Genomic DNA, 13,153 nt, shown 5'->3' with positions numbered 1-13,153 from the left:
ACTGACATTCTGCTTTTGAGTAGGGGAAACAGACTTTCCGCTTTGATATTGGAAACACTGACTTCCCCCCTTTTTTTTTAGTACGGGAACCACTGACTTTCCCGCTTTCTGACCCTGGAAACATGTTTTCCCCCCTTTCTGATTTCGGGAAAAACACATACATTCCGCTTTCTGATACTGGAACACTGACTTTCCGCTTTCTGAGTATGGAAACACTGACATTCTGGCTTTCTTAGTAGGGGGAAACACTACTTTCCGTTTTCGGGTACTGAAACACTGACATTCCGCTTGGGGAAAAGGGAAACACTGACTTCCGCTTTCTTAGACGGGAAAAACACTGACATTCCGCCTCTGCACGGGAAACACTGCATCCCGTTTTCTGAGTACTGGAAACCCTACTTCCGCTTTCGATAAGGGAAAAACACTGACTTTCCCGCTTCGGGGTACGGGAAAAACCTGAATTCCGTTTTCTGAGTACGGGAAAAAATTACATTCCCCTTTCTGATTTCTGGAAACACGCATTCCGCTTTTGAGTACTGGAAACACTGACATTCTGTTTTCTGAGTATTGGAAAAACTGACATTCGCTTTTTAGTACTGGAAACCTGCTTTCCCGCTTTTTGAGTTCGGGAAACACTGATTTCCCCTTTCTAGTGCTGGAAACACATCCTTTCCCCCCTTCCTGAGTATGGAAACACTGCCCAGCTTTTGAGTACGGGAAACTGAATTCCGTTTTCGAGACGGGAAACATGGCATTCCCTTTTTTTTTTTAGGGAAAACCCCCTGACTTTCGCTTTTGCGTACGGGAAACACATACTTCCCGCTTTCTGAGTATGGAAACACTGACATTCCGCTTTCTGAGTACGGGAAACCTGACATTCCGCTTTCGGTACGGGAAAAACACTATATTCCCTTTCTGAGTACGGGAAAAACACTGACATTCCTCTTTCTTAGTAGGGGAAACATACTTCTGCTTTCTGGTACTGAAATCACGGGCATTCCTTTTTCTGAGTGCTGGAAACACTGACATTACATTTCTGAGTACTGGAAACATGATATTCCGCTTCTGAGTACGGGAAACACTGACATTCCCTTTGAGTACTGGAAAACGACATTCCGCTTTCTTAGTATGGAAACACCGACTTCCGCTTTCTGGTACTGGAAACTTTGACATTCCGCTTTCTGAGTACTGGAAAACACTGACATTCGCTTTGGGGGGGGGAAACACTGACTTCCGCTTTTTAGCACTGGAAACACTGACTTTCCTTTTTCCCGAACGGGGAAAACCGACTTCCGCTTTCTTAGTACGGGAAAAACCCTGATATTCCGTTTTCTTAGTACTGGAAACACGCCTCCGTTTCTTGACTGGAAAAAATGACATTCCGCTTTTTAGTACTAAAAACTTTAAATTCCGTTTTTAGTACTGGAAACATTGACATTTTTCTTTCTTAGTAGGGGAAAACACGCTTCCGCTTTTTAGCACGGGAAACACTGGATTTCGTTTTAGAACTGAAAACATGACTTTCCACTTCAGAACACTGAAGACGGACTTTCCATTTTGATTTTGCTAAAACCAATATCCCACTTTTTACAGTGTTGTGCTTGTCATTTGTTTTCCTACATTCGTTTTAGTTTGTCCCCATTATTATTGTTATTATTAATGGTTATATTATAGTAACCATCATTCCTTGTGTTCCACAACTATTTAAATTTGCTTTATTATCATTATTATTATTATTATTATATTACTATTATTATTATCATTACGATCATCTTTACTATTATTATTATTGTTGTTGGCAATCCGAATAAACTATATTGTAGACAGCGACTCAGCCCCTAAAACACCTAGGCTCAGAATAATTATTCCACCGGGCCTGGAGCATCACTTCAAGGCACGGGTCTATGACTGGTATAACACCTATGAAATAACAACTGTTGAAAATTTCTCTCAGGATTTAATCAAAGTTGTCACCGACTACTATAACACATGGGTCTGTTCGCGAAAACTCTCGAAGGAAAAGAGGCCCCAGGCCTCCCATGCACCGAGATGGATCAATGACCCTATTCTGGCCAAGGAACATAAACCGGTCCAGGAGCTTGCTAATTGTCATAAAGATAGTAAGACAGATAATCTGCAGTTTCTTAAAGCCAACAAGGAATTCGGAGAATTAAAAACTCAGATTCGTTATAAAGAGTGGGAACAATTCCTGCAAGGTATCAATAGTCAAACTTCTGTGGTTGACATATGGAGAAAAATTAATAGGCTGACAGGTAAAGCTCTCACGGCACCGCAGTTTCACAGTACACAAGAACAGGCTAATATGCTGCTAGAGCAGTGGGCCGGGAATTCTCCGCTAAACTCACTTCCACAAGGGTTGAAATCAACTCAAAAAGTCGAAAATAGATAGAAACTTTAATATAGCAGTAGCCTGTGCTGCTATTGACCCCTCCGACTTTGCCGAAATAACCGAGTGGGAACTAAGTAATGCCCTTCTGAAAGGCCTGGCGAAGATGACATTACTTACAACGTTCTTCGCCAAATTGCTCAGGTACCAGGAAACCAACTTTTGCACCTGTATAGACTTAGCCTATCACAAGGAATTATCCCAAGCTCCTGGACTAAAAGCTTAATCATTCCCATATCTAAACCCAATACTGACAAATACAGGCCTATTTCCTTGACCTCCTGTCTGTGCAAAGTACTTGAGAGGATAATACTGAACAGGCTTATGTATTCTCCCAGGGCGTAGCAGTCAGCATTGTTTTGCAGAATACTTAACAAGCACAAACCCAGGCATACAAACCGTATTTCTTGATCTTAAATCTGTCTTTGATATTGCAAACAGAGAAATAATTCTTGAGCAACTACCTAGTTTTGGTATTCAGGGAAAATTGTTAACATGGATTCAAATATATCTATCGAATCGGCGGCTCAGGTTCTCTTCAGGCGCATTAAGAGTACTCATACAAAAGCATTTGAACTCGGCACACCTCAGGAAGGTGTACTAAGTCCCATGCTATTCAATATCCTAATGCATAGATTACTTGGCGATATAAAACTTGAGGGCAATGACTCTGTAGTGGACTGTCGGGTTATAACGGAAATTTTAAACACGATATGGATTTCTCCCTCGGCAGCCTGACTTCATATGTAAGCCGAAGTGTCCCTTTGGGAAAAAACTCTACGGTGCCTCACTCCAGGTTTAAATATGGACGTGCTAACTCTCTTGCCCTTAATACAAGTTGGATGGACGGAGCTAGCTGGACACCGACTGTCGGGGAGGCGAAGACACCATCCCCTCTTGCGGAAGAAGACGCTGCACGGATGTCCTAGGAGCGGGGATTTTTAGTTTAGATTTATATATGTATATATATATATATATATATATATATATATATATATATATATATATATAAATATCTTTTTTTTTCTCTCTCTCTCCTGTTTCATCTTTTCGTGTTATTTTATGGAAGCCTATTAGAATTAATTATGAGAGCACCTCTCGATGTAAAACCACGTATATCACCACGTGGGAGCGCCAGCGTTAAGGGCCATAGGCTTGAGGAAACCAAAATGAAAGAAACTAATTTAGTTATAGCTTCAAGTTTTGCTCTTAATTAGTATTTAACTTTTTCAAAGTTATTAGTATTTTTTATAAGAAATTTAATCTTTTTAAACAAACTTATCTTCTAAGGGATATTTTCCCACCTAATCATTAGGGATTGCCTGACCAAAGAGGAAAATAAAACTGTAGCACGTAAAGATTCGCACCTATAATTAGGCCTTCCTCACCTTTTCGAGTGGTAACTGCTGCAGGCTGAGGCAGCAGGCACCCCAGACTGGGCTGTCCTCTGTTTTTTTTTTTTTTTTTTTTTTTTTTTTGTGTGTGTGTGTGTGTGTGTGTGTGTGTGTGTGTGTGTCCCCTTTTGTTCGGATCGTACGGGATCTGATATACAGCGCACCTTCGAGCAAGGTATTGTGGTTCTTGAGAACTGTTTTTTAGTGGCAGAGTATTCATCTAGATGAATATACACTCGAGCGAGTGAACAATAGGCTGGTGCTCTTTTATTTTGGCATAATGGCTTCAATTTTTTAAAATAAATTTTAAGTCTTATAAGGAACTAGTATTCAGTTCCCTTTTTAGTTTCGCGATTTTAAAAGATCTGGTTCTTGTTTTTATTAATCTTTAAAACCTTTGCTTTATAATAAAAATTTTAGTTCTGTGATCTTTTTTCTACTTATTCTTAGGAAATTTTAAGATGGGTTTTGCTGATCTACCTGTAAGGGAATTAAAACTGATGAGCTTTGCTGATTGTCCTGTAGGGGAATAAACTGTTAATTCCGAAATAGCCTTATCGTAAATCTTTTACACGTGGTGAAATCCCCGTGTTCGTCTCCTCCCTCAGGTTACGTCTTACCATTCTTTTGTCTCGCTGGTTCATACATTTTACACTATACACACTCCAACATTTGAACATGACCTGCCCCTCATTTCCACAACACTCAATTAAACATTGACTTCTCCCAAAATACACCTCGTTCCCATATGTATTAAGCGGGTGGTGGCAGTGAGCGCTACTTATGTACATAAGTATCTCCACAGCGGAGACACGAATAATGGAAATTAAATGTCTTAAGGATCGGTACACTACAACTCCATTATTTGCTATGCCGATGATATTTGCATTAAATCCTCATCTGAGGAAAGGATGCAAGGGATTCTAGATATACCTTCAGCAGGGGTTATTGAGTGTGGTTTGATAATTTCGACTGAAAAAAACAAGGCTCTTAACCCAAAGACAATCCCTCTGCCAAGGTTTCATATAAATGACAATGAGCTAGATCTCTGCCGTCAGTACAAATACCTCGGGGTGATTGTCAATGATGCAGAGCTTATCAGAAACCTGAAGAAAAGGCAGTGGGAGCGGCTGAAGCCACTTAGGACACTTGTTGGCAAAGACCTTGGTATCAATATCAATATTGCAACTCTTTTACTTGTCATACATACGGTCAGTCATATATTATCATGCATTACACCTAGTATTGTTCAAGGAATCAGAGTTGACTAGTTTAGAACATGTACAAAATGAAGCCATGAGGATCATTCTTGGTGCCCCTAGAACAACAAGGATTGTGAATAGGAGAACTAAACTGAACTTACCTTCAGTTTACGAAAGAATATTATACATAAATACCACATTTGGTGTCAAATCCATTAGAGAACCCCTCCATTGTACAGAGTTCCAAAGACAACTAAAACAAAGAACAGAGGAGCTGACTTTGAATGACAACACCGATTCATATTCCAATCCATGGATACAAGTGACATATAAACACTTAGCTCAGCTGAACATACCCATAACTAAGACCCTACATGGACGTCCCCCCCTGCTATACTTAAGCAGCATGCGCTACCTATTATAAATGAGCATCTTGAAAGCTACACTGACGGGTTCTTGCAGTCTGGGAGCAGAGCAGGATGTGCCTTTTTTGTATATAAAAACAATATTTTGCAGCACCAGGATTGTAGGAGGGTTCATGACTGGGCTAGTACTACGCAAACTTAGATGGTAGGAATATTCATGGCCACCGAATTTCTATTGAATGAAGGCTCAGGGGTAATTTTGTGATTCACAGAGTGCTTTCCAGGCTCTGAACACTCCAAAGGCACAGGAAATATCGCAAATGACATCAGGATAAACGTGTTTCGTGCAAAAGACCGAGGTCATAACATACGTTTTGTGTGGATTCCATCGCATTTTGGAATCCCTAGGCATGATCATGCTGATAGCAAACTGAGCATGTGACAAGCAAAGTGAGGATATAGATCTTGGGGTACCTATTTCTAGGATTTTATACAGCATTAAAGCTTCCTTCAAACAGGATTTGACTGAGTTGATTAATTCTCATCGCCTTGAAAACTGTAGCATAAAGCACTATGACCAGTTTAGGCAAAATTCATTCACGTATGGTTTATATAAAACAAGAACAAGACAGTGTAATACTGTGACCGCAAGAATCAAGCTTGGATATAGATTGTATTGGCAGGTCAGTGCAGTTTGTAATGTCGAAGAAACTAAGTGTAAACTGTGTAATGAAGAATATAAGCGAACACTTGCACATTATATCTCCGAGTGCCATGTGTTACAGCCTTTCAGACACCTAGCATGAGATACGGAGAACTATGTAACTATCTCATATCCTCTGATGGCATGGCAGATGAGTAGATAAACGACTGTGTAATTCTTCCTTTCCTTTAACTGATATAGTACTTATCATAATGGTGTTATAGCATAATGATATATTATAACCAAGCATCAAATGTACGACAGCTTGCCCACGCCTGTGAAGTTAGCCAGGGTGGTATATAAAGGATTAAACTAAACAAAACAAATATTTTACTTTGAGAAAAGATAAAGAAAAGGATTGAAAAAAGAAGAAACGGGGAATAAACGAGGAAATAAGGCAGAAGAAGGAGGAGGAGAGAGAGAAGGGAAACGAATGGAGGACTGATAAAGGTCGATAGAGCAGGATAGAGAGAGAGAAAAAAAAATCAATGAACCTCAAATAATTGTCGCTCTCTCTCTCTCTCTTCTTCTATCTCTCTCTCTTTATTAACTCGTTCTTTCTTTCGTTGTGTCAACCAGCCATCTGTTATGAGAAAATAATATATGCAAACATCAGAGCGAGTCAATCTAGGAAACTCATCTTTAATATTTAAAAACTCGTCATCCGATATCTTTTCCTTCCTTAGTAAACAATGCTACCACTTCGTTTTCTTTCTTTTATTATTATTATTATTATTATTATTATTATTATTATTATTATTATTATTACTATTATTATTATTATTATTATTATTGTTGTTGTAATTATTATTGTTATTATTATTATTATTATTATTATTATTTTTATTATTTTTATTTATTTTTTTTTTTTTTACATTTATTGTCATATTTAAAATATGACAATAAATGTAGATGAAGCCCGCAAGAACTTCCATGTTTCTGCCTAAAAGGATATGACATATATGATATGACAATACAAGAGTAATACCACGAGAACATCGAGTATTTACATAAACTAATAAATTGCTTACTGTGCAAATCAATGTGTCTGGCCCATGTTGCAGGCAAGAAGGGCCTGAAGAGCGGCGCGGCAGTTTTAAATGTCGGACGCTACTACGCGAGTTTCTGTCGGTACTTTTAAAGCATTTTACTGTCCATATTAAACGTGCGACATGCTAGTTACAAAAGTGTGATGGGTGTGTAAGCAGATTTGATAACTAATTGAAAATGGATTTCGAGCGGTGTGAGCTCCACAACCAATTACGTATTTCAGATTTCACTCTAGTCTCTATATTTCGTTACATCACAGTGTTCTCTCGAAAAGCAGGACACTATAAATATCAGCGAATGATGTGAAATATGGAAAATCAGCGACGGACTTGCCTTATTTTCAAGCAGCCATAAAAATGTCGTTGTCCGTTGTGCGTTCATCATTGTTTTTTTGAGTTATGGGTTTACGAGAAAGTTATTAACTTTATTCGAATACCCATAGCCATCAGTGCTGATTTATTATCGGAAGTAACAAATTCAAAATCCATTAGACACCACCAACAGAACAGCGATAGAGAGCTCAGGCGAATCAATTGTCTTTGAGGATACTGAAGATGACGGGAAATCGTGGCGCTAGAGCTCCACACCCCTTGCGTGGCAGACACACTCATCACCCAATCAAATGAACCGAAACCGTCAAAGCAAGAATCGATATGCAAACGGCGCATTGAAGGATCGTGTGTATGCTCACTATCTGATAAACCCGCATATTCATTCTCAAAATATGGAGACCCTTGACTTTACCGTAAAGAGAGGGTTTAGCCCATACCCCTTCAGATGGGAAAGAGAAGGGACTTGCCCTGCCTGCCTCAGTTCCTCTTGACGAGATGAATCTACCGAGAGTGACCGAACAGGGCCCAGGGGTTAAGAGTTTACAAATCTTCGTCGGCGACTGCACATTTATGTTCATAGGCTGTTTAGTATTTTAGTATGAATGAAAAAAAACATTCTTTTCAGAAACTCTCCTGAAAGCGTAATGATTAAGATCTTAACGTACTGAAATGCTTCGCACAAGGTACAACGCATAGCACCCGAAATGATAATAAATGCTTCATATGAAAAACTAAGAACTGGACACCATGGAGAATGGGCAGTTACTGGCAAATTAGCGGATTAGACTGTTAAGCAAACAGCGACAAATCCTGGCCAATGAAAACTTCAGAAAATGACGTATATTGTCATTCTGGTAGCCGTGCTGTCATTCTGGCTGTCATATTGTCATTATGGTTGCCATATTGTCAAGTCATTCTAGTTGCCATGTAATTATGATTGTCATGTAATTATGGTTGTCATATCATTCTGGGTGCCATTTCGTTATTCCGGTTGTCATGTCATCTTTGTTTCAAATTATGTCATAACTATGGTTGTCATATTGCCATTCTGGTTGCCACATTGTCATTCATGTCATTGTAATTCTGATCGTCATATTGTCATTCTGGTTGTCATGTTGCCTTTCTGTTGCAACATTGTCATTCTGGTTGTTATATTGTTACTCTGGTTGCCATACTGTCATTCTGGTATTCATTCTGTCATTCTGGTTGCCATACTGATGTATTTTTCCTTTTGACTCTCGCATGAAAACCATCTTGTATTAGAGAGTCATGTTTTATTACAGGATGACTAATCAGTTAAAATGAATAATTTAGAAATTGATAATTCTATTGTTTATTATTAAACTGAATCGTTTGATTTCACTCAACAACTGAAATTACATAATTGGTTGATTGATGATACACAATTGCTTCCGTTAATAATGAATTTCCTTGTTAATTTACCATTACGGTTATATGTCTAATCCTCCATTCAGCAGATGATTATGAACCGCCCGGGGCACTAATTACCCTCATTAATCCCCACTAACAAGGACAGAATAATGATAAGCGAATAAGTTTATATTTATTATCATTGATTATTTATTTACCATCTTTATTTTATAATAATGTTTCTTTATTATGTTTGTTATTCATTCATAATTTAAATATTTTATTATCATTGTATCTTATTTATTCACTTATCATTTTCATGATTCATTATTTATTTATATTTTTATAATTTTGTGTTGTATCTATTATCTGATTACTATTGTTAATAAAAACAATAGTAATCAGATAATAGATACAACACAAAAATTTATATTATTGTACTTATCATTTATTCAATATCTTCTATGATTGAATTTCTCCTTTATTTATTTATTTATTTTTTTTACTACCGTAGATATTATTTCATTATTTATTATTTGTTTCTAGCTGTTTTTGTAATCAGTTTTCAAATTATTGATTTTCGTTTCCCGTCCAGCTCATGTTTTCATCTTATTTTTATGCTTCTCAATATTCCTCTTCTTCATTTTTTCCTCTTCTTATTATTTTTTTCCCCTTTTCTACTAATTTAATTAATTTTATTGTCTTCATCTTTCCCGTAATCAATATATATACATCCTTGCGTGTGTGTGTGTATGTGTGTGTGTGTGTGTGTGTGTGTGTGTGTGTGTGTGTGTTTGTGTGTGTGTGTGTGTGTGTTTGTGTGTGTGTGTGTGTTGAAATTTTCTTTCTTTTTCTTATTTTTTTCATTCTCATCTTTAATGTTTTCATATTCTACTTTTTTATTTTGTCTTTCTTTTGGATTTCTTCTTCGTTGTTGTTGCTTAACCTTGTTATATTTATTATTTCATTCTAATTTCATTTATTATTGCATTTATTGCTTTATTGTTATCATTATCACATATTTTTATTATTGTTAATCTAATTCTATTGTTTCTTCTACTTTCCTTCTTGTTATTATTATTAACCTTATTCTTTTCTTATTGTTCCATCTTTTTTTCTATCTTTTATTCCACTTTCCTTGTTCTTCTTATTATTCAACTTATTATTTTCTTCTTATTATTCAACTTATTCTTTTCTTCTTATTATTATTATTAATCTTATTCTCTTCTTATTGTTCCATTTTATTTGGATCGCTTCTTTCCCTTTTCGTCTTCTCCTTTTTCTTTGTCTCGTTCTTCCCTTATTGCTTCGTCTTATTTGGATGGCTTCTTCCCTTCCCCTTCTCTTCCTTCCGAGTCTCCGGCTGTGCCTTCGAGCAGCGTCGTCGTTCCAGCCAATGGGGAGAAGAATCCCGCTGGATGATCCAATGGCGGGCCTCCTTCCTCGTCGATCCCCACCTCCCCCTCCTCCTTGGGAATGCCATTGGCCGAGCCTCTATGAGGGGGCGAAGCTTAGTGCCAGCTGGAGGTGTGGCTGAGGGAAGATAGGCGCCGAGGGGCGGAGCCTCGTGCTGTTGGGGGTGTGGCCAGCATGAGAAGTGGGCGAGGTCAGAGGCACACACACACACACACACACACACACACACACACACACACACACACACACACACACACACACACACACACACACATAGATAGATAGATATACATACATACATACATACACTCACATATTTATATAGGTAGATAGATTGGTAGATAAATAGATAGGTAAATATGTATTCATACATATGTGTGTGTGTGTGTATGTACATCATATATATTCATATGTGTATATATATATATATTCATCCATCTAATTATTTATTCATTTATATGTGTATGTGTTTCTGTGTGTATAAGTATGTATATATCTATGCTTTATATGTCCAGTTAGGAAAGTGGCTACCTACCTTCTACCTACACTTCTATCTACTTCTATCTTCTATCTACTTGCCTACGTATCTACCTATCTAGTTATCTACTACATACCTACTTACCTACCTACGTATCTGTCTATTTATCTACCTCCCATCTCTCTTGCTAGTCAGCCTTCCTACCTGCCCATCTATCTGTGTATCTACCTGCCTATGTATCTTGGTTAGGTTAAGTTACGTTAAGTTTGATTGCGTTTTGTTATATTACGTTAGGATAGGTTTGAATAGGATAGATTTGGTTAGGTTAGGTTAGGTTTCGTTAGGTTTATTTAGGTTAGGTTAGGCTAGTTTTATTTAAGTTAGGTAGGTTGGTTTTGGTTAGGTTAGATGACATTTAGTTGGGATAGATTATGTTATTTTATGTTAGCATAGGTTAAATTGGTTTAGCATACGTTAGGTTAGTTAAGGATATATTAAGTGTAGTTAGGTTAGGCTAGGTTAGCTTTCGTTAAGGTAATTTATTTAGATTAGAGTAGTTTAGTTACGTTATGTTGTGTTATGTTAGATTAGGTTTCGTTAGGTTAGGTTAGATTGATCTAATTAGGTTAGTATGGATTTAAGTTAGGTTTAGTTTATATAATGGTATAGTAGGTTTTGGTTTGGTTAGGTTATTTTAAGTTAAGATGGGTTAGGTTTAGTTTTCTTAGATAAGCTTAAGTTAAATTCGATTTGTTTTTGTTAGGTTAGGATAGATTGTTATGTTAGAATATTTTACATTTACTTCAGATAACTTAGGTTTAGTTTTGGGCTAGTTTTGGTTAGATTTAGTTCGTTTCGGTGAGATTAGGTTTAGTTAGGCAAGGTTTTGTTAGATTACTGGTTTAGTTATAGCTTAAATAGGGTAGGTTAGGTTAGGTTAGATTAGGTTTATTAATGCTTTAGGTTGGGTTAGATTGGGTTTAGTTAGGTTTAGGTTAGGTTAGATTAAGGTAGGTTGGGTTTAGTAAGTTTTGGTTAGGTTTGATTAGTTAACTTTAGTTTAGTTAGAGTAGGTTAGATTAGTTATGGTTAGGTTAGTTTACATTTGTAAAATTAGTTTAGGTTAAGTTAGGTTAGCTCACGTTTAGCTAGCTTGGGTTAGATTTAGTTAGGTTAGATTAGATGTTAGTTTAGTTAGGTTTCGTTAAGTTAGTTGATCTTATGTTGTTTAGGTTAGTTCAGGTTCATTTAGCTTAGGTCTGGTTTAGTTAGGTTAGGGTAGGGTAAGTTAGCTTTGGCTAAGTTACATTATTTAACCCAAACTAAGTAAATGTAATCCATCATTATTTAACCTAACCTAACTAAATCTAATTATACTCAACACATACTAAATAAACCTAATCTTAATTAACATAACCTAATATAACATAAGATAATATAACATAAATTGATCCTAATCTAAACTAACGAAACTACTTAACCAAACCAAACTAACTTACCCTAACCTAAACTAACCTACTTAAACCAAACCTAGCCTTACCTAACCTAATTAAACCTAACGTAACTATACCTAATTTAACCAAACCCAATTTGCTCTAACTAAATTTGATCTAACTTAAATAACCTAACCTAAACAAAACGAACTAAGCCTAACCTACCTAAATCTAAACTAATCCAACTTAACCTAACTACACCCAATCGAACCTAAAAATGTATTATATATATAATATATATATAAACATATATATATATATATATAACCATACAAACATATATACATACATATATATATATATATATATATATATATAAAACCATACAAACATATATATATATATTATATAATATATATCTATATACATTTATATATATTCATATATATACACACACACACACACACACACACACACACACACACACACACACACACACACACACAATATATATATAATATATATATATATATATATATATATATATATATATATAAAACCATAGAAAAAATATATATACATATTATACACACATATATACAAATACATATACACACAAAACACACATATACACACAAACACACACACACACAATATTTATGTATATGTATACATATCTGTATATATAGATAGATAGAGGCAGAGATATATACATAGATATGCACAAACACACACACACACGCACTTACATAAAACATCATTTATATACATAAAACATCATCTCCATTATGAGTCAGAGGCCGGCTTCCACTCGCAACTCTGGAGATCTCAAGAGCACTCTCCACTGGCGATTATAAGCATAATCAATAAGGATATGCCTCCAGTCATTGTTTCATGAAAAGTATATGTAAAATATATGTATACATATATATGTATATATATATACGTGTATGTATATATATATATATATATAATATATATATTATAATATGTATACATGAA

The sequence above is a fragment of the Penaeus monodon genome, unplaced genomic scaffold (genome assembly GCF_015228065.2).
Source record: "Penaeus monodon isolate SGIC_2016 unplaced genomic scaffold, NSTDA_Pmon_1 PmonScaffold_83, whole genome shotgun sequence".
NCBI classification, from domain to species: domain Eukaryota; kingdom Metazoa; phylum Arthropoda; class Malacostraca; order Decapoda; family Penaeidae; genus Penaeus; species Penaeus monodon.
The sequence above is the reverse complement of the archived record's forward strand: the minus strand, read 5'-3'. Positions refer to the sequence as shown.